Raw genomic sequence first — 22,788 nt, forward strand, 5'->3', positions numbered from 1 at the left:
TGGGCAAAGGTGCTGGTTTGGAGTGTCTACCTTGTGAGCAGCAGGGTGCCGGGCTTGGAGCATCCAGCCCATGCAGCAGGGATGAAGCCAGGGAGAGACAGGAGAGCCTGAAGCCCCTTGGCTGGGTCTTTCCATCTGGCCCCAGTCTCACTGGAGGTTTTTGCCTCAGGGCACATCCAGACCAACCCAGTTGAATCTAATCCCATCAGGACTCCAAGACCCCTCCCCCCACTAGAGTGCAGGGCCTCCCGCAAGGACAGGAACCTAGGGGTGGACAAAGGCACTGGGGAACCTTGGGGACAGCAGAGAAGCATCTGGAGAGAACTGGAGAGAGCCTGAGTGGCACCAGCCTCAGAGCACATACAGTCCAAGCCAGGTGAACTTAACCTGATCAAAAGCCTCCAGAGGACAGGGAAGCTAAAATTCCTCCCCTAGAGACTGTGCCAAGAGGGCTGACAAAGCTCCAAAAACAAAGGAGGAATGGCATTAAATACTTACTATCTGCCATCCAGTGACTTCATTTTTACAGATTAATGTACACAGGGGTCAAATTCCCAAGATTACACTGGTGGGTAGGTAGCTAGCTAACAATGGAATCAAGACTCAAACCTAGATATTCTGACTCCAAATAAGAGGGCTCATTCTTTCTCCTCTGCCAACCCATCAAAGATGGAACCCTGAGCACTGGCAGAGTTAAGGAAGTAAGAGCAGTAAATAGAAGAAGAGATGGATCCAGGAGGAAATGTTTGAGATTCCACTTATATTTCAGGACTTGTATTAGAAATCAGAGTACATATATTCTAGACCCCAAACAAAAAAAAAACCAATGCTTAAAGGATAACTCCAAATTAAATTTTTTCCCAAAATTTTCTGCTAATTTTACATCTAAAGTTAAACAAATAAAATGTGTAATCCCTTGAAAAAAGAGGAGAGTCTGTGAGTGCCCTAATATGATGAAATCCAATATTCAATCCCTATTTCCATTTCTAAAGTACTTCAAGTCTTAAGCTTCCATTGGCCACTGTGGTATATACAGAGACATATTAAATCATTTGAATAAGGTGCCCATTTTCTCAGAGAGATAACTCATTCAGGGATTTAATTACTTCCTATGCTGACAGCCCTGGACATTAGTTGTACTCCCTTTCTGGCAGCTCTCAATTATCCTCAGAAAGAACAAAGCATTTTCATTACTACATATGTCACCCTGGATAAGAACAACATCAGAATGAAGAACTCTGGACTTCAGATCTGGCTCTACCACTGATTTGGGTTGCTGAAACAAATCATTTAACCTTAGAGTGTTTCAACTCTCCTCATAGGTTAATCATACTGACCCAACTGCCTAGGCTCTTGTGAGGATTGACTGATCGAAGTCTTGGAAGCAGGCAGCCAGTGAGCAGCGGAAATAATCATTCTAATAACATGCCAGCTTCTGTTGACACCTGGTGCAAGCAATGGGAGGTGGGGGGAAGTTAATTTTACTAATGGACTCAAAGGCCTTGTGGCTCCTTTAAATTATTTTATGGCCTCTAATTGTGGAGCTTAACTTTTATTCTTTGGGAGTTGCACTCTCAAAACTGCAGACTCCTCAAAGGAAGCTATTCTAATATTAGTTTCAAAGGAGAAAAAAAAATTTATTCTGCCCGGTTGGAGTAATTTTCTGCCTTTCAGTTGCATGCAAGTGGCAAATTGTAACCTTTTTATTGCAATGCTCTTTTGTGTCTGAGAAGACATAAAGTGTGCACTTAAAATTATTGCAGACAGAAAGCATCCAGGTGGGTGTTCCCTTCAGATTTAATTTGATCAAAATGTCCATGAATATCAACCAAGTGTTTGTATTCCTGAAGGAGTAGAGTGCATGCCTAATCGCATCTCCCCTTACACCCTAGTTGAGCTCAGGGACTTGAACGGGGAAAAAATAAAAATCAAGTTTGGTTTCAAGCATTGAGGTCTCTAGGCAAGGTCATAAAGGAGGTGAAGTTTACTTCATTTCTCCCACAAGGAAAGCTTGTTCTCAGAGAGGAAAAGAACCTAGCAAATTCATTCATGTCAATGTGTGACTGTTCTCCTCTTTATAGGAATACTTTCTAAAAAATCTGAGTAGCTTATTAAGTTTTTGGTGTTGCCCAAAAGGATCTTATAGATCTAGATTGTTAGAGGTCTAGGTCCCTTAAATATAGGGTCCCCAACAGATCTAAGACCTAATGGGTCTAGGTACCTTATAAATCTAGGACCTTATGGGTCTAGGTCTTTTATAGATCTAGGACTCTTTGGGTCTAGGTCCCTTATAGATCTATAACATTAGAGGTACAGGGAACATATAGATCTAGAACCCTTATAGGCCTAGGTCCCCTTTAGCTCTAAAAATATGATTTTCTTTATTTTCACAGAGAAGGCAAGAATTAAGAATTTCACTAGTTATTGGGACAAATACTTTGGAGGAGGTGGCTATTGTTTTCATGGGCTCCTAAATCATACTCTGTAGGCAGTTCTTCTCCCTACTTGTAAAACTAGCTCTTTATATGTTGCTCAGTTGTGTTCAACTCTTCACAACTCCAATTAGGATCTTGGCAGAGATATTGGATTAGTTTGCTATTTCCTACACCAGCACATTTTACAGATGAGGAAACTGAGGGAAATGGGGTTAAGAGATGTATACAAGGTGCCAGATTTGAACTCAGAAGATGAGTCTTCCTGACTTTAGGTCTTGTACTCTACCTACTACATCACCTAGCTGCCCCTTCCATTCATAAGTTAGGAAGACCTAACAACTGAATGGTGAGGTAGCTAGAGCACTACTTGAAAATGTAAAGATTAAAATTAATATCCAATACTTCAATTATTACTTTAATAATATTTATTAAAATTAAAAAAAAAAAAACCTCCGTCAAGCACCCGAAAGGCTCCCTCCTTCCCTCTAGTAGGAGCCAGGGAGAGCCCTGTGGGTGGAAACAGAAACTCAGAATTCCCTCTATGTAAGGAGATGCACAAATAGGAAAAGGAAACATGGATTGTGGGAAATGTAGTCTCTAGGGTTCAAGATTCTAAATCAATACATCCCCTCTGTGATCCTTTGGGAGACCAGTCTCCCCAATGGATCATGAAAACATAACTAACTTATAATTTGAACTACAGGTATATACAAATGTTACAGTTTTTAAAGGAAAATTACAATAATTTGGGTATAAGAGGAAAATAAAAGGGAAAAGGAACAAAACCAATAATAGGTGGATTGACAAAAAACCAATTAGGGGGCAGTCCCCTTTTGGCATAACAGTGTACATTCCAAAACAAAAGCATTCAACCCCTCCAAAGTTAAAATTCACCCCATCTCAAAGTTCACTCTGGATCTTCTGATACAGCATGTGGTCTCTGCAGGCATCATCATTGCTCTGTCTAGATTTTGGGAGGTAGTCTCTTGTTCTAAATTTGGCTCAAAATCAAGTCAAAGTTCATAACAATAACTTGGGGTGCAAAATTCTAAATCAATATAGAATTAAGACGGTATGAGCTCAAGTCCTATCTCGGATACTTTTTTTAGGATCATAAATCTAGGAAGTTTCTGAGACAAGATTTGAACCTAGGATTTCCTATTTCTGAACCTGGCTTTTAGTCCACTGAGTCACCCAGCTATCACCTCTCATACTTTGTATCATTATAACTTTGGGCAAGTCACTGAACCTCTCAGCCTTAATTGTCTTTTCTGTAAAAGAGGGATAAATAATAGCACATGCCTCACAAGGTTATTGTGATGATCAAAAGATATCTTATTTGTAAAGTAATTAAAAAATAAAGTGATATCTGTTATTGGCTTTATTGAATTGGCCAAGAAATTGTTTTTCCCCTATGGCGATTAGATGCTAATACCTTATTGCAGTCACATCAAAGTCAGGAAGAATTATCCTTCTGTGATAGTACCTCCAAGCTAGAGTTTCTGTTTACTTAGTGCTTGAGTGGTAATCCCTGGAATCCCTTCCAGTTCTGAATTTATGTTCCTACATTTAGAAGCTGTGTTTTGGCCAGCTGTTGGACTGAGCTAGAGGAATTTCCAAGAGGACAAGATGAAATAAATTCAAATTAGAATCTCTTTGCTTTAAGAAGACTTTACCTAACCACTAAAATGGATCTTCATGGGAAATTCATAGCATTTGAAACTGAGAAACTATTTACTCAGAGATAGTTTTGTGAACAATCAGAAAGTTACATAACTTTTTGCTTTTCTTTGGAATTATTTGGGGGTGGAAGTAAAAGTTGGTTACTGGAGAAAGTATCAAACTGATCCAAAAATACCATGTCTTTTGGAGATTTTCTGATCATTCCTTAGAAAGGAGGAGAGAGAGACAGACACACACACACACACACACACACATAAAAAGAGAGAGAGATTGTGTGTATGTGTGTGCATTAATGAATCAAAAGGATCTGAGAAATTTTCTTTAATAGTACTTTGAAGTCTTTGATTGTGATGTGCCTATCTTCACTTTCACAATTAGAGGCACAAAAAGAAAACCTGATTCTTCCCCAAATGCAGAGAACATTTCAAATAACAATAAAGTGCTGCTCCCATATATTCTCTGTAGACAGACAATAAAGGAGAAAATTGGTCTACTAAAAATGATAGTAGGACATGGGAGACAGGGATAAAGGCAGTAGATTTGTTAAACAGTTATTTTGGCTCTGGCTTTTCCAGAGGACAAAGAGAATGGTTAACTGTTCTTGAATAACAAGGCAGAAGAGATAAAATGTGGGAATAGCGGGAGGCTAACATTTGAGAAATACAAACCCAAACCTTGTAGAACAATTATGGTATGTAGTAGAAGAAACAAGGGAATTGTAGTTGAACCATCTGTGCTTAAGTCTCAGGTTAGATATTTACTATCTGAATTGGGTTTCACTTTTTAATCCTTTCCCCTCCCTTATTCCCTTATCATTGTCCTAACTAGGACTCATGGTAATCCTCTAAGTCTGATAAAAATCACACCGATTTCTGATGTCCAATCAAGGGATAGTGCCAACAACTTGGATAAAAAAAAAAACAAAAAAACCTTTTTTTTCTCCTTCTTCATCTTCAATAGATATCTGTAGTACCTACAGGAGTAGCTTAAAGGCTGCATCTTGACAGAAAATTGTTCTTAGGATAATGGCTGTAGGTCCTAGTCTGGAACTATTGCTTTTTCAAAGGGTCATGGTTCAGGATCTTGGGCAGTCTCCATCATGGTCAGAACAAAGATGGTGGTCAATTTGGTGACTGGTTTGACTTGTGTGGCATATGAGTCTTCCTTTTATTTCTCTATGCTGCATAGCCTCTATCAGATATATGATCTCTTGAGAATCAGAATAATTTTATTTTTTCCCATATGTCCCTTTATGTAGTGTTATGAGCATATTTGGTATATAAAATTTGTTGTAATCAATTAAATTCTTTGTGGACTTACTTGAGAAAGTAATTTCACTTCTCTAGGCTTCACTGTCTTCATCTATAAAATGAGGGAGCTGGACTATGATCTCTAACATGTCTTTCAGTACTAGATCCTTTTATGAAATTTAAGTCTCAGTATAGATAAGAATTTGTAAAGTAAAATTATGAAAGGCAGTTTGGTGTAATAGCCAGAACACTACACTTGCAATCTTGTTTTACTTATCTTTCAAATAAGAAATTTGGAATGAATAACCTCTAAAGGTCTTTGAAGGTATAAATCTATGTTTCTATGTATACAGAGTCCCTTAAATGCAAATAATTTTAGGATATGAGTTTAATCCAACAAAGTAACAAATGAATAGAATGACAATTAGGTAAAACTATTAGCTATGTATTATGTATTCTTGGAATAATGATAGCTAGGTGGCAGAGTGAGCAGAATGCAGAAACTTGAGTCAGGAAGATCTGAATTCAAATAAAAATGACTAGCTGTATGACCTTTAACAAGTCACTTAACCTATTTGACTCAGTTTCCTTAAATGTAAATTGGGGGTAATAACAGTACCTACCTTTCAAAGTTATTGTGGAGATCAAATGAGCTAATATCTGTAAAGTCCTTAGCACAATGCCAGGTACATAGTAGGCATTATGTAAGTGATGTCTTTATTATTATTACTTTAACAAGAAAATACCATTAAGTTTAGATTTGGAAAATCAGTATTTTGTAGGCAAATTAATTCCTCTTCAGTACTTGATAGATAATTAGGACTACTTTAATTTTCCTAAAAAATTGGGAGGTCCTTGTGGGAAAGGAAAAACAACATATTGTGTTTTTTACATTTTCCAACCTAAGCACTTAACACACTACCCTATACAACTATATAGTTGTGTCTTGATTTTAACCTAGGGGTTTGGGCAGTCAGGTTTCTCATAGACATGTTTAAGGAAGGATAAAAGTTTAGCATAGATTCCCACTCAAATATGCTTTAAAATAAAAAGAAATCTTAAAATAGTTAAGCATAAACATTCAACTAACATTAGCATAAACATTATGCTATAATAGCTGATACATAGCATAACAATATTTAAAGAAATGTAATGCCTCACTGGTACAGACATCAGGCTACTGATTAGAGCAACAATTTGAAACAGAATTAACTCTAGAAATAATAAAAAGCAACAGTGTCTGAGCATTTATAACAAAAATGGCTCAAGATTGTATATGACAAAATGTTATTGCTGATTGGCTACTTAGAACAAAAGTAGAATTTACACTTAGACTTAGATATTGGTTATGAAAGCCAAGTAAGTCAAGAGGTATTAAGGAGACTAAATGGAAAAGAGAAAGGAGAGATGGGAAAAAAGCCTGGGGGAAAGGAAAAAAAAAGATAGAAGGACAAACAACAGAATTGTCAGACTTGGAATAATACTCAAGATAAGAACTGATAAAAAGGACATAACTTACCATTAAAAAGATATGAGAGTAGAAAAAAGACAATTGTTCCTAAGGAGATGGAAGAACAATTTTGCAGTATAGAAGCCAACAGCCCAATTTGCCTTAGTAGCTTCTGAAATCTTCAATGGGTCAGGCTAAAAGGCCTATAAACTATAAGGCATCTAGAGAAGCCAAAAGGGTTCATGGAATTATAATGTTATAGAGTGAGATCCTTTTGGTACTTTAGAAGAAGTTTGATCCAATTCTTCCTTTTGACAAGTAAGGAAACTGAGCCTAGAGAGATTAGGTAGTTTGTACAAAGTCACACAGGCAATATAATGAGTGAGTTAACTGGGATTTGAAGCCCTTCCTTGTCTGCAAATCTAGCACTGTTTCCACCATGGAAAGATGTATAATCACACATATTTATAGATAGCTCTTAGGAAGTTCTACTGTGTTACAAAGAGTCCCAGTTTGGCAGTTGCGGCTGGAGATGGGTCTGGGAACACAAAACAAAAAGACAAAGTACATCTAAAAAGGCAGTATGTCACAACTGAAAGAGCAATGAGTCCAACATCTGACTTGTCATATGGTATCTCAGCAATGTTGAGCAAATTATTTAAAATCAGTAAGACTCATTTTTCTCCTCTCTAAAATGAAGTTAGAAAAAGTGATCTTTGAATTTATTTTGACCTTGAAATCTATGGTTGTGCTGCAAAACATCACAGAGGCACTTCTGTGTTACAATGCAGTAAAATAAATCACAATAATGCTATCTCTTCACCTATTAAAATTAATTTCATTATACTTGGAGGCCACCAAAAAATCTAACAAAATACCTAGAGCTGCTTGTGCATTATCATCCCAATAATATATTTTTGAGACTGAATTTTCCCATCATATTTAAGCAGAATGTGCAACCACCACTCCCATACCCAGTTCCATTACGAATTCTCACAAAAGTTCTGATCTGCTTTATTTTTAACCATGGTTGGTTTTCTCCTATTTGAACAGGCTGGTGCCACTCTTTTAGGAGCTCCCTATAATTATACCAGATTTATTGCAGATGACTAATCAGTTTTAGACCTGCTGAAGCTCAGAACTCCAGAGCTCATGCAATCCAAAAGCCTCCAATTTCTCAGTAGCAGGGGTTTAAAATGTGTTCCACCATGGTTGTCCTAGTAACAGACCAAATTATCTGTCCTGAGGCCAATCATGCTAAGAATATAGAGGATCCTAACAGACAGATTTTCCTCTTAAGGTGATAAATTCTTTGGTCATTAAAATACATGAATTAAAGACAAAGAGAAAAAAAAGGAATGTAGCATTTAACTTCTTTCATGGTACCATGGTATTAGTACTAGAGGGAAGAAAAAGGAATATAGAATGTTAAGAATCACAGAATTTTTAGTGTCCTAGAAACACTAAATTATCTAAAGGTTCTCTAAATGGGGAGAAACAACAAGGAAAACCAGCTTGGCCCTTGAAATTAAGAATGGCTAAATTAAAACTTTGGACTCATACTGATGATATGACTCTTGGATAATCATTCCCCTTATCAGTGCCTCAGATAATACTCTATGCCAGGTGGCTTAGTGGTTAAAATACTGGACTTGGAATCAAGAAGACCTTATTCTGAATGCTGCCTCAGAGACTGTCAAAATATGTGGCCCTGAGCATGGATTAACTTCTCTGTCCCTCAGTTTCCTCCACTGCAAAATTGGGATAATAATGGTATCTATTTCACAGAGTTGTGGTGAAGATCAAATGAATCGATATGTAAAGTGCTTTACACCACCTTAAAGTATTACATAAATACTCACTATTTTAAATGCTGGACAAGTTGGTGATCTCTTTTGATGGAAGGAATTTCTACACTTAGAGTGCCCTACACTAATAAAATCATATATTTTACAAAAACTCTAAAGATGAGAAACTTGCCCAATGACCAACAAACTCACATAGGAGAATTTAATCCCATCCATGGATAATCTCCTGAAAAAAGAAACCAGATGAGAGAAGGAAGTTGCAGCTAAATGGAAAGATGTTCCATAGGTTCGTGGGAAGAGAAGGGTAGAATAGTAGTTAGAGTTGATTTCATCAAGCACCTTTCAAAGGCAAGAAGAAAATCATGTTATAGGAGAATTGATCATCCTAACTTGCAGTGCTCAGAGTGGGCACAAGTAAAAAGACTATTATGAAGATAATTGTAACTTGCCAAACAACATCTATTGCAGAGGATGAAGAGGTGGAGAAATTGTATGAGGAATCTTATTTACTAATAAGGTAATAGAATTTTCCCTAAATTAGTTCTTTTTTTAGTTATTTTGCTCCTGTTTTTCCCCTTCTGTCTTTTTCTTCTTTTGACATTTGGCCTCTGGATTTTTAATTTTTTCTCAATGTTTGACAGACAATATATGCTTTAAAAATCCCTCATTTTATAGATATAACCTTGTTTTGTTCTATCCACAAAAACAATAACTTAATTTCTTTGTCTTTTCTTATCAGGATGTCTTCACATTTCTTATGTTTTATCAGTTCATATTTTTACTACCCTGTTAATCCCTGGGCAATTTTGAAGATGTGGCTTGATTTCTCTTTTGGTACTGAGCATTTAGATTTTTCCTTTGATATTTTAAACTAAAATTTGCAGAATGAAAAAATTTTGGGGTGCTGATCATTCATATTTGAGTTACCTTATCAAGTGAGATAATATATGAGAAATGCTTTGCATACCTGAAAGTGCTAGATTTCTTATTAATATCATTACTTGCTTTTCAGACTATCATTATACTTTTTATTTGGTTCAATAAAATCAAGAATAAATATATAAGATTATGACTATTTTTGGAATGTTCTAAAGTGTTATTTTGATATTTCTTGGTAAGTTAAATTTAATGTTTGTGTTGGTTTACAGTTTAGTCCATAGAATGATATTTTACTTTTCTCTTGATACTTCTGGGGATTTTCTGTATTATTTTTCAACACATGGCATTATTATTTTCTTTTTAATTCTATGTTCCAAATATAACTGTATAAGCTTTATATTGTCTCTTTAAGTTCTCTGTCTTCTAATCTTTTGATTTTGTTCGATCAATTTTCACTCTGACTCTTTACCTATGCCTTCCATTGTTGTTCTATTTTTCAAAGAATTAATTATTTTGGAAAGTGCTTCTGCAAAGTGTTCTGAATTTCTACCCATTTCCTAATTTATTTTTTTCATTTTTTCCTTGAGAGCTCTAATTTCTGTCTTCATTTTTTGATATTTTCACTAGAATGTTAGATTGCTTTTCTGATTTACATTGAAGGATCATAGACTTGCTCAGTTGTCATTTTCAGGACCTTGTGGAATTCTTACTTTTATCTTCACCTTCCTTGGGAGTTTTTGCCTCAGTTTTTTTTTTTTGGTAATGAAGTATTTGCTTATTGAAATGTCTCCTTTTTTGGTTTGTTTAATTTTCTCCCTAAGTTTTCTCTGCTTTTATTAGACGTTTAGAGTAAATCTCAAAAGGAATCCCCCACTAGTATTTAATCATAGATGACACTAATCCTTGGAGTATGTTGAAACTGTCTTATATTTTTACTAAAATTCTAACTACAATATTTTAGCTTTAATATGCAATCCTAGGTTGGTATATTATCTAGATACAAACTGAATTAGATGACCTTGGAAGTTTCCAACTAAGAGGATTAGTTAAATAAGACATATTTATTATCTAAGTACTTGACACACAACCCAGTTATACATATGAATTAAAAAATGAATTGCATTGGTTACAGTGAGAAAAAGAACTCTGTGCTTTGTTTTGGCAACTAATTATGCCCTAGCATCTTTCCTTTACCCTAGCATATACTATAAATAAAATTGCATAGAATTATGAGCAAACTACATTTTTTTTCTATGAAAATACCTCAAAAACACCTGTGATTTCACATTTATAGGTACTTTAGTCACTAATGTAGATCAAGCCTTTTCCTTGACCTAGCATTTAGTCTACTTGAGTTACTATGGAATAAAAACCAAATCATCACTTGGCATAAAATCTTTCCCTAATACTATTAAGGCTTATTTAGGCTATTTCTTTCATGCCAGTCAACCAGTCTATAAACACTCATTAAGCACCTACTTTGTGACAGCACTCTGCTAAATGGGATATACAATGAAAGGTGAAATAAAATCCCTGACCCTGAGGAGCTCAGTGAGGGTAATGGGGGAGACAGTGAGCAAAAAGCTACATGCAAACAAACAAATGATATATGAGATAAATAAGAAAGAATCAACAGAGAGAAGATGGTAGAATTTGGAGAGATCTAAAGAAGGTTCCTGTAGAAGGTCACATTTTAGAACCTTGAAGCAAACCAGAGAAAGTAGAAGGGAGAGGTGAGGAGGATGAATATTCTGGGCATGGGTAACATCCAGAGAAGATACGTCCAGTTGGGTGATAGAGTGTTTTATTGGCATAATAGCAAGGAAGCTATCGTGACTACATGGAAGAATACTTGGGGAAATGGGGAAGGTCTAAGAATACAGGAAAGGTGAAAAGGAAGAGCCAAGTTATGAATAACTTTGAACATTAAAAAAAAAGGGTTTAACTTTTAGGTTTAGGTAGTGCAGTAGCAAGAAGACTGGGTCTAGAGTTAAGAAGACCTGAATTCAAATCCAACTTAATAACCTTATTAGATGTGTGACTCTGAGTAAATGAGTTAATCTCTGTTTGCCTAATAATTGTAATGTGCTTTGCAAAGTACCTGGAATGTGTCAAGGACTATATAAATGTTGGTTATTATTAATGGTAATTATATCTGATATCAGATATATGATCATTTGTAGACCCATAATCAAAGTCTTTACAGCTTGAGTAACATCTACAAGATATTATACTTTCTTGGTATAGTCTTAAGAACCAAAGACCACCCCCTAAATCATAACGAGCCAGTAGAATAAGAGTTTGGTGGAAAATTATGTTCAAGAATATTTAAAACATGGAGAAGGAAAAAGAGATTGATCCCTTTAAGAACTAAAATACTGTACAATTCTGCTAAGTCTTTGAGAATATAGATTAGCTAAGAGACTAATTAGCCGTATAGAATCATCTTATATTTATTGGTAGAGCAGATCTTATAGATTATCTAATTTTGATAAACCATAATTTTACTGCTAAGGAAACTGAGTCACAGAGATATTTAGTGATTCATCCAAGCTGTCATAGCTATAGATCTGAGGCTTGAATCAAAAGTTTTTAGATAGTGGTTCATTCAGTGCTCTTTCCTATCTATTACTCTGCTTTCCATTTCACCCCAATGACCAGGAAGGAAGGATAAGAAAAATTATTTCAGTGGGAAATAGAAGAAAAAGGAAAACAGAGCTTCTTACCACAATGAATTAGTCACCCAGTAACTATATTTGTATTAGAAGTTGATTTTAGACTTTTAAAGAGGATAGTCATATCTGCCATAGTCTCAAGAAGGAAGGGAAAAGATTTTTGCTTCTATTTCTCCTCTTCATTTTGCTAAGTACCTTTTGGAGCTTTAGAAAGCTGCAAGGCAATTTATAGATCCTGGGCAAAAAGTGTCAGGAGCATGAGGAAACTTAAGAGAAGTTCACTGATACTAACAGAGCTAAGGTGTGATAGCTTAAGGATCCTTCTGAGGAGTTCTTTCATGTATACAGTGCTTAAAACAAATTAGTATTTAATAAATGCTTTTTGAATTATTTCATTAGATAATCAGGATATACCCAAGTCCCCCCAGTCAATAGGTTTCTTATTCCTACTTCATTTAATGTCCCGTATCTTCCAAAGAAACCAGTTTGTAATGACTCTGACATGGCCTTCAATTGATATTAATTCAGTCTTGTTTTCTTATGTTCTAATAGTAAGTAAAGCAATAAAATCAAACCTTACATGTGAAATAATGTAGTTAAGACATTTTTTTAAAAAGCAAAAAATACTATAAAATCATATATTAGGATGACGATGACAATGACATTGATGTGTTGCTTCTCTGGTTTTAGTTAAGTTTCAGATCTGAAAAATGAATCTGTGGGGGAAAGTTGTAATGCTTACGGAATAGCTAAAAGTCAGTACTTCTTTAGTTCATAATTTTTTTCTGAATAAGCAGAAAAGCTCTATAAAAACCCAACAACTCCAAAATCATCCTGCAAATCACACTTTAACTACTTATGGCTTTCATTAAGCACAGAAAGAAAGAGTTTCTCAGACATCCAACTGTCCATCAGGAATCAGATAGGTGTTTGTAGATTTCCATCTTTAATGAACTCTGATAAGACCAAAGTCATGATCTACAGTAGGAAGATGCTGAAGTGGCCCAGAGCTATTCTGGGATGTTGCACTGATTATACCAACTCAAGAGAAGTTTGTGAAAAACACTCATAAAAAAATACAGCAAGAGATTTACCAGTTTTACAACCTCCTGGAATGCTAGAATGATGTGAATGACTTTAAAGCTGATCTAGTTCAACCCTTTCATTTTATAGATGAATTAGCATGGAGAATCTTAATAATAATTAGAAATACAGAAGCCACATAAAAATCTAATATAAACATGTTGTTCAGTCATTTTTCAGTCATGTCCAACTCTTTGTGATCTCATTTGGGGTTTTCTTGGCAAAGACATTGGACTAGTTTGCAATTTCCTTCTTTAGGACATTTTACAGTTGAAGAAATGGAGTCAAACAGGGTGAAATGACTTGCCCAGTATCACACAGTTAGTGTTTGAGTCTGAATTTAAATCCAGAAATATGAATCTTCCTGACTTCAAGCCCAGCACTATATTCTTTCTGCCACCAGCCTGCCCCAATATAAACAATTGTACAAATTGTATAAAACATTTTATATAATTTTTGTAGGCAAAATTCTAGGCAGGTACTAGATATTAAGTTGACTTTTAAAAATGAAACAAACATTATTTTGTGATATAGTGTATAAGTTCTTGGAAATATTAGTGACTATTGAATTTCACCCACTTTCCTTATGGCATAAAACCCAGTCAAGGTAAAATGCAAAATAGACCTATGGATGTGGTCATTGGCTCAATCCTATGCAACACTGCTAATTGTTAGGTACTATTTCAGTACTGCTTACAACTCTGTACATGTCAATCTATTCTTCTGATCCTGTCCAGTCTCATTCTGTATGTTATTGAAATGGGTTGAAGGTGATACATATATGCCTGTTGAGATCTCACTAGTCTATTCCTTCCTCCTTCCTCTCTAAAGATTTTTACTACAAAAGATTAATTTGGAATGATGCATTCCAAGAATTTAGATAATTGATTTTTTTCTTTTAGTTTAGTCAAGTTATTTAAACTAGACTCAAAGTTATTTTTTCTAGATTTCCAAGTCAAATGAACCCTTGCAAAAGCCTTCCTAAGTACATAACACAAAATTATCTTGGGATTAAAATGAATTATATTTGCAAGGCATCTTCCTTCCCCTCTCCCTCATCCTGTTCTGCTTATTATCTCAACAAAATTCACATCCACTGAAACTTATATTCACATATAACTAAGGCTTCATCATTTTCTTTTGGGTACTAAGCTCATAATGACAGCAGGTGCTGCCAAGTGGACAGTAATGCATTGTGTATGACGGCCAAGACAAATTAAGCTTTCGCCAGGTTTCATAAGTTGAGAACTGTTAAATAAAGCTCATGATCCATGCAAGATGGCTTTTTCTATAATAAAATATCTCCATTAAATTAGGAACATGGATTATTTTCATACCATAAGAAATAAATAGGCACAGGCATGTCTATGGTTCTACCTTAAAGACATATAGCATAGGTATCGATAGCACAAGTCACTTCTTAATAAAATTGTAAGTATTTAATTTGAAAGAATAATAAAGAAAATGACAAGAGATTAAACAGTGGAATCATTCTAAGTATCCTCCCCAACCCTCCCAATATACAATAGTATAGTCTATTACAGTAGGAGGAAAGGCATCACTCCTTGGAAAACTCATACTCTTGGGGGAAAAGATTTCTCTCAAGTCTGACATATCATTCCTGGCTCGGTGTCCCAGCTACCAGGTATGCCTGGCTGTTTATCTGCTCTGCCTCTCATAATTCCTGTAGGTATTTGTTGCTGCCACTCCATTCCAATTCCACAGCCACCATCTGTTGAATCTAGACTCCACCTTTGTAGCTATCATTTCGGCCTCTGGAGTGAGCAGCCTATCACTGCTTTCTGACCATGGTGGTTGCAAATCTCTGCCAGAGCTGTCTTTGGGGCCATTGTAACTTCCCAGTTTAGGATGTAGAGAACTGAGAGGGTGGTGAAGCATTGTGTTCTCACCCCCTTTTTTGGGAGATCATTCTGGAAGACCCAGCTCTTTGGGAGTCACCAAATTTACACTGAACCCTGTAAGTTATTTTCCCAGAGAAGAATAATTGTTTTAGATTTTGGCTTTTACTAGGACCTAACTAGAACAATTAGAAAATAAATAGTCTTCAGTTCAACAAATATTTATTCAACTCCTATTGGGTGCAAGATGCTCTGAATTGAAAATAGAAAAAAAATAAATGAAAAAAACTTCTGTTCAGGAGGAGATTATATTTCATTGGGGATGGGGTTGGTATAAGCATGTCTAAAAAGTATAGTATGAGAATATCAAAGAGAGAGAGAGAAGAAAGAGAGAGAGAGAGAGAGAGAGAGAGAGAGAGAGAGAGAGAGAGAGAGAGAGAGAGAGAGAGAGAGAGAGAGAGAGAGAGAGAGAATGGGGGGGGTTTCTAATATATGTGGGCATCTGGGAAGGATTCATGGAGGAGTTCCTGCTTGAACTGAGCCTTAAAGACAAAGATACTGAGAGGTGGAGATGTAGAAGTAATGTATTTCAACAATGGATAATGATTTGTATAATCCATGAAGAGAGAAGATGGAATGCTGAATTCTGGAAAATAGATGGGGTATAATATAAAATAAGGCTAGCGAGGGATTTGGGATCTAAAGGGAAGGGCTTAAATGCCAGGCTAATAAGTTCATATTTTATCCTGTAGGGCAGTATTTTCCCAAGAAAAATAATTATTAAGCATTTATTATGTGGAAAGCACTATGCTAAGTGCTAAATGGTTACAAAGAGAAATAAGATCTCTGTTCTTAAGGGACTCACATCCTAATGTGAGAAAGATAACATTTGAAGGATGATTCCATTTCATGGAAGAGGGAAGTGTCAGGAAAGGTTTCAGGATTACTTGGTGTTTGGCAGGCTACATGACCTCCAAACTTGGTGAAGCTTGGAGAGCAATAATAAGGCAAATAAATAGCTCACTGATGATTATTGAGAAGAAAGTAGTGTGTCAAATGTTTGGAGTGAAGTGGGGGCTCAGGATTACCACTGACAAAAGTGGGAATGGTGGGCACAGTCCACCCAAGATTAAGTACTTCAAATACTTGATGAGAACTGAGCAATGGTGATTGGGTTGGGGAATGGGAAGATCCCTACAGAAAGTGCTGGTGGTACAACTCTTGTTGACTGGCATAGTGACGGGAAAGTATATATGAAACAATCCATTTTGATTTGGGAAGGAAATCTTGAACTTCTATTTACTTTCAGTTTCAATCTAAAAAAAATAGTTTTACTAATCTTTCGTATGCAGGTACTCTCACTTGGATCCTATGTGCCATTCACTGTCTATTAGATATCCAGAGCAGTGATAATTTCATAGCAGATTTTAAAACTAATTGGCTTTTAGCACACTTTTAGCATATTGCCTATGAGCTTAGATTTAGAGATCTCAGAAACCTCAAATAAAACTTGCTCAAGTTTAGTAGGTAGCAAGTGGCTGAAATTGTATTTGAACTGAAAAGAACTGGAGTCCTCTGACCCCCAAAGCAACATTCTTTCTTCCACCAAGTAAGTGGATTTCTGATTAAATTATTTCATTTTAATTAAACTAACCTTTGTAGAGCAGAAAAAGGCACAAAAAGATTCCTGCTAAGAAACCATGGAGTGTGTGATTTTAATAATATACAAGTTGAAAACAAGAATATTTCAGAGCTGAAATTTCTTATACTATATTCAGCTCCTTTGTTAGCAATATTATGAGATAAAAAGAACCAGACATTAGCCAAATTAGAAAAGACTATTCAAAATATGGACTTATATCCAGTTATAATAACTAATCTTCTTCTAAGTATATTTGTGCTTTGAGGTGTTAGTTAATTACAGTAGGAAGCCTTCATTAATAGCAAGTTATTTAAAAAATTAAACTTCTGTGGTGTAAGATAATGTGTTACTCATCAAACTTTCTGAATAAAAAACTTGGGAACAGATTTTCTGAACTATTTTTTAAAATCCTAAAAATGAAGAGTTTCAGTGGAGTTTGAACTAATTTGTTAAAAGAAAATTAAATACAACATTTCTGACTAGATTGTGAGAAGAACTGATTGACATCAGAGAAGATGGAAACTAACTGAATTTCAACAAAAATTGCATAAATTATTGGAGGAGATTGAAAAATAAATACCATAATTTATTAAGAACAGCTAAGGATAGATTTCTTTCAATTAGCCATAGATATTTCTTGAGTTGTCTTTATTCTTTAAACTATGATAAAAACAAGTATGAAAATAAACTGAATTTAGAACCAGACTTTTGAATCTCTAAATTTCAAAATGTAAGATAGAATTTGAAAAGGGAGCATATTTAATTAAGTCATTCTCATTAATGCAAAATTATAATGCACATTATACCATTAATCTGATTATATTAATTATAATAATTTAATGAATGCAGAATATCTTTGTATCATTAATAAATAACATGCAAATTTATTTCATCTTTGTCTTATCCTTTTAAATTTCTATTTTTGTAAATATATAATTTTGTACTTTGGCAGTACATGAAAATTTATCAATAAACACATATTGGGTATAAATGTAGAGTCAGCTTCTGACCCAGTAAATAGAATGCTGAACCTAGAGTCATGAAGACTGAGTTCAAATCCAGGCTTAGATATTTACTAATTATGTGATCCTGGGCAAGTCACTTAATTTCTGTTTGCCTCAGCTCCCTCAACTATAACACAAGGATAATGATAACATTTTCTTTGCATGATTGTGAGGATCAAATGAAAAAATAATTATAAAAAGTGTCTGGCACATAGGAAGCACTATATAAGTGTTTATTCCCTTTTGTCTTCCCTCCTATATGTCCTTTAAAAAAAATAGAGATTCATGATAAAAGAAAAATATTGGAGATCACCACTATAGGTAAAAGAGACTATTGAGAGTTTATGAGGAGAAGAGAGACAGATCAAAATGAATGACATGATCAGACCTATGCTTTAGGAAAACAGGGTACCTAGATTAGAGAAGGGGAAAGTTAGAAGAATGGAGACCAGTTAAGAGACTTTACAGCAGTACAAAGAAATTATAAAGACTCAAACTAGAATGGAAAGAGGAGGAATAGAAAAGATGTCATAGGGTTAAGAAAAATAAGACTTTACAAGTGATTGACTTTGGGAAGTGATAAGGAAGTATATCAAGTCAAGGATCAATCTAAAGTTATAAATCAAGATGATGGTGTGAATGGAGGTACACTCAATAGATAGAGAGATGTTTGGAAGAAGGATAGGTGTAGGAGGGTTATGTTAAGTTCTGTTTTTAAAATGATTCAGTTTGCCATGCCTACGTGATGATGAAGATTTGTGAGTTGAGGCCATGAGAGAGATTTGGATTGGATGTATAGACTTGGCATTATCTAGGTAGGAATGATATTTGCTTCTAGAGGAGATGATGAGATCTTCAAGGAGTAGATTGAAAAGGAAATAAGAAGGTACAGGACAGAACCCTAGTAGACATCCACACTAAAGGTGGGAGACAGATGGGGAAAAAATCAGCAGGGGAAAAATAAGATTGGAAAAGACTGTCCAAAAAGGTAAGAGGAGTAAGAGGAGGTGGCAAAGAAAAAGGTATAGAATTATCACAGAAGAAGGATATCAACATTATCAAAATCCAGAGAGGTAAAGAGAGAGTAAAGCTGGAAAAAGACTATCAGATTTACTAGTTATGAACTGGAAATCATGGGAAAAGCAATTTAATTTAAGTGGTGGTATATGAAATCAGATTGCAAGGGGTTGAGAAGTGAGAAGTAGAGGAAAGGAGTATAAATTATTTTTTACAGAATTTGGGCAGTGAAAAAAGGAAATAGGATAATGGTTTAAAAGGATAATGGTAAGAAAAATGAAGATTTTTTAAAGCAATAATTTTTTCCAGATTACATTTCAATATAATTTTCAATATTCATTTTTGTCTTTTAGCAATCCATGTTTTTTCCCTTCCTTATTGCCTCTCCCTCTTCCCTAGAGGGCAGGTAATATGACATAGGTTGTATATCACATAATATATATTTCCCTATTTGTCATGTGAAACAAGACACATATTGCTTACACTAGAGAAAAATCCATGGGGAAAATAAGGTGGAGAATGGTATGTTACAATCTATTCCTTCTATGGCATTAGATATCCTTTTTCATCATGAGTCCCTTGTAGGGGTTCTGGACCTTGCCTTGTTGATAATAGTTAAATCATTTATAGTTGATCATCATACTTTATTGCTGTTACTGTGTACAACATTATCCTGGTTCTGCTCACTTCATTTTGCATCACTTTATAGGAGTCTTTCCAAGTTTTTTTTTTTGTGGTCATCATGTTTGTTATTTCTTATGGCACAATAGCAATCCATTACAATCATATATGATGATTTGATCAGCCATTCCCCAATTGATGGACATTCCTTCAGTTTCCATTTCTTTGCCACCACACCAAAAAAGCTACTACAAATATTTTAGAACATATAGTTTCCCTTCCTTTTTCCTTGATCATGTTAGGAAATAAACCTAATAGTGTTATTTCTGGAACAAAGGGTATCTACAGTTTTATAACTCTTTAAGTGTAATTCCAGATTAGTATTCAAAATGGTTAGATCAGTTCATAGTAGCACCAACAATGTAATAGTCCTCCCCATTTATTCACATTCCTTCCAACATTTGTCATTTTGCTCTTTTAACATTTTAATCAATCAGATAGCTGTAAAGATTTTTAATACAGCAGACTTAAATTTGTTTATATAAATTTTGGAAAGGTAAAAGAGATAGGGAGAAATTTAAAAAATGAGAAAATAGAGTGGGGAGACAGAAACAGGAGAAATAAATGGAGCAAACATGAAATATATGAAAGAGAAGGAGAGAAAAGAGGGAGGAGTTGAAAGAGAGGAGAGGAAGGAAGGAAGGAAAATTGTCAATGGAGAATGAAGTAGGAAAGGATATACTACAGGGCACAGATAGAAAAATTAGCTTTACTAAGAACAAAGTCACTTTATCTGAGATATGAACAAAGGAGAAGAGGATGACTTTGAGGAGCATTCATTCTACCTGTAGGTGCTCCCCATAGCTATATTCAGCACTTTGGGAGTTCAAGGGGAGAAGGAAGATGGCAGGGGAGTTGTAGATTTGACAACTGGAAGAACGCGAAAAGGGATAATGATAGGGCTGGTGGCAAGGGAAGAATATGTAAAGTTGAACCATTAACTGCAGAGTCAAGATAGTTAAAGGATAGAAGTGAAACCAGAGTAAGAGGGAGATAGACCAAGCAAAAGGGAGGCTTTATGGAACTGGAGACTGTAGTAAAATACAAAATTTGGTTTAGGAGGTGTGAGGCAAATTGAATGAGAGAATTTTATGGTGAAAGGTTTTCAGCATTCAAAATAGTTGAGGTACCAAAATTATAGGTGATGATGGCATCTGGAGGATGATCATAACTATGGGTATCTAATAGAATATATATATATATATATATATATATATATATATAGGCAGTAGGTGTTGAAAAACTATATTAACCAAAGTGAATCTGGTATCATCAATTCTGGCAAATTTACCAATATTACTGATCCCCTACTTCCTCTTGCCCATACTTCAGCATTCCTCCTCCTCAGTACTGAGTACCTCTTCTTTTCTAGTCACTAGTATGTCATTCAGAAGGATGACTCATAAGGGTCTTCTCATTCTAATGGATTATCTGAAGCGAGAATCCTGCCAATGAGTTTTGGACTTGTTCATTTAACCCTATTTTGGGAATCAACATGAAAGGTCCCTTTTCCTAACCCTAATCATGCTGGTAGAACTTAAAAATGTATGGGAGCAAAGGTCTTGCTCCCTGGTTATACCCAACATAAAACTCAAGAATTTCACTTACTTTGAAGATACTTAAAATATATATAAGAATTTGGCCATAGGATTTCTGATGTTTTCTCAGCAAAGATTTTCTAACCAAAACACTTCAATTAAAGCCTTTGTCAAATGTATGTCAGGCTACTGTTCTTATAATGAATGTCTGCTCTAGCTGACATTGCAAAAAGTCTGACAAGAATATCTCTCAATTGATCCTTAAGTGGGGAAGGCTTGTGATTCCGGATTCAGAAAGAAATGAATCCTCATCTCTAGATGATGTGATAGAGTGCTGGGCCTGGAGCTGGGAAACAAGTTCCAATCCAACTTTAGACATGTACCAGCTCTGTGACCCTGGGCAAGTCACTTAACTTCTGTTTGCCTCAGTTTCCTCATCTGTAAAGTGGGAACAATAATAGTACCTTCCTTCCAGGGGCATTGTAAGAATAAAATAAGAATAATGGTGAAGTGCTTAGTATGTATATTATATAGTATTATGTTAATTACATAGCATACTATATATTTCATATAGTAAACACCAGATAAATATTAGCTATGATTATAACTATTATTATTCTCTATGCACCTCTCAAACTTCATGTTTAGGGAAAGTGGAAGCTAAATGAGCATGTATTATTACAATGAAGGATTCTGAAACAAACATTTCAGAAAGCATTGGGATAGGGTGGACTTGTGGTCAAGGATGCAGTTGTGGCTGTCTCTGATGTGTCAGTCACTATCAATTAGTCCTCAGATATACTTTTTGTTCAAGAGGTTAGGCACTCTCTTGCATATGATAACATTGCTTTCTTCAAACTTCATTCTCTAAATTCCTTGTGTTCTCTGTATTTCCTCCTCCCAACAGCCCACACCCAAGGCACACCTTCTATTCATGCAGAGACTACAAATCATTAGAAAACTTGCCATCTTTAGACAACAAAATTTTTCACAGCTTTCCCATCATGGCTCCCCAATACTGATATTAATGCATGGAGACTGGACCCTGGAACACAGAACAGAGATTCTAGCACAAGTATCCACCACATGTCCATATATGATGCTAAATACTCATGTCCCATTGTATCTATAGATCCTATCCTTAATTTATGATGGATTTTCTACTTGGACACATCTCATCATGTGAATTTCCTGCCTTTCCCTTTCTTTTTCCTTCTCTTGACAACCTGTGCAGACACACTCTTCCCACTCTACTTACAAGTCAGATGCTTCTCAGCCTCCTTCCATACACCACCTTAACACATGTGATCACAAGATTTGGGGGCATTCTCAATGAATCTTAAATAATTTTAGGTTATAACTAGCTACTGTGCACTCTTGGGCACCGAACTATTCCCTCTTCTCTAGCATTCTAGGACTAGTTCTCTAGAACTTCATTGCTCTGACACAAAGAATTTTCACCTGGCTCCTTTGTTCTTTCTCTTTCCAATAAACACAACTCTTTCATATACAGATAATGCAAAAAAAAAAAAGTTCTTGGATTTCTATGTGCTGCCTATAGAGGACCAGGATGGGTATATACGTGGTAATGGCTTTGACAAGAGAATAAAAAAGGAATCTTTAGAAGATAGTTCAATTTCAGGGGGGAGATAATGTAATGAGTCCTGTGAATTGTATCACAACTCATCTATGACTATTCATTCTTTGAATGATTTCACTCTGGAAATCAATGATTTCCACTGAAAAGATGAGAAGTGTATATGTGTCGGAAGGACTTACTTATT

The sequence above is a fragment of the Monodelphis domestica genome, chromosome 5 (genome assembly GCF_027887165.1).
Source record: "Monodelphis domestica isolate mMonDom1 chromosome 5, mMonDom1.pri, whole genome shotgun sequence".
NCBI classification, from domain to species: domain Eukaryota; kingdom Metazoa; phylum Chordata; class Mammalia; order Didelphimorphia; family Didelphidae; genus Monodelphis; species Monodelphis domestica.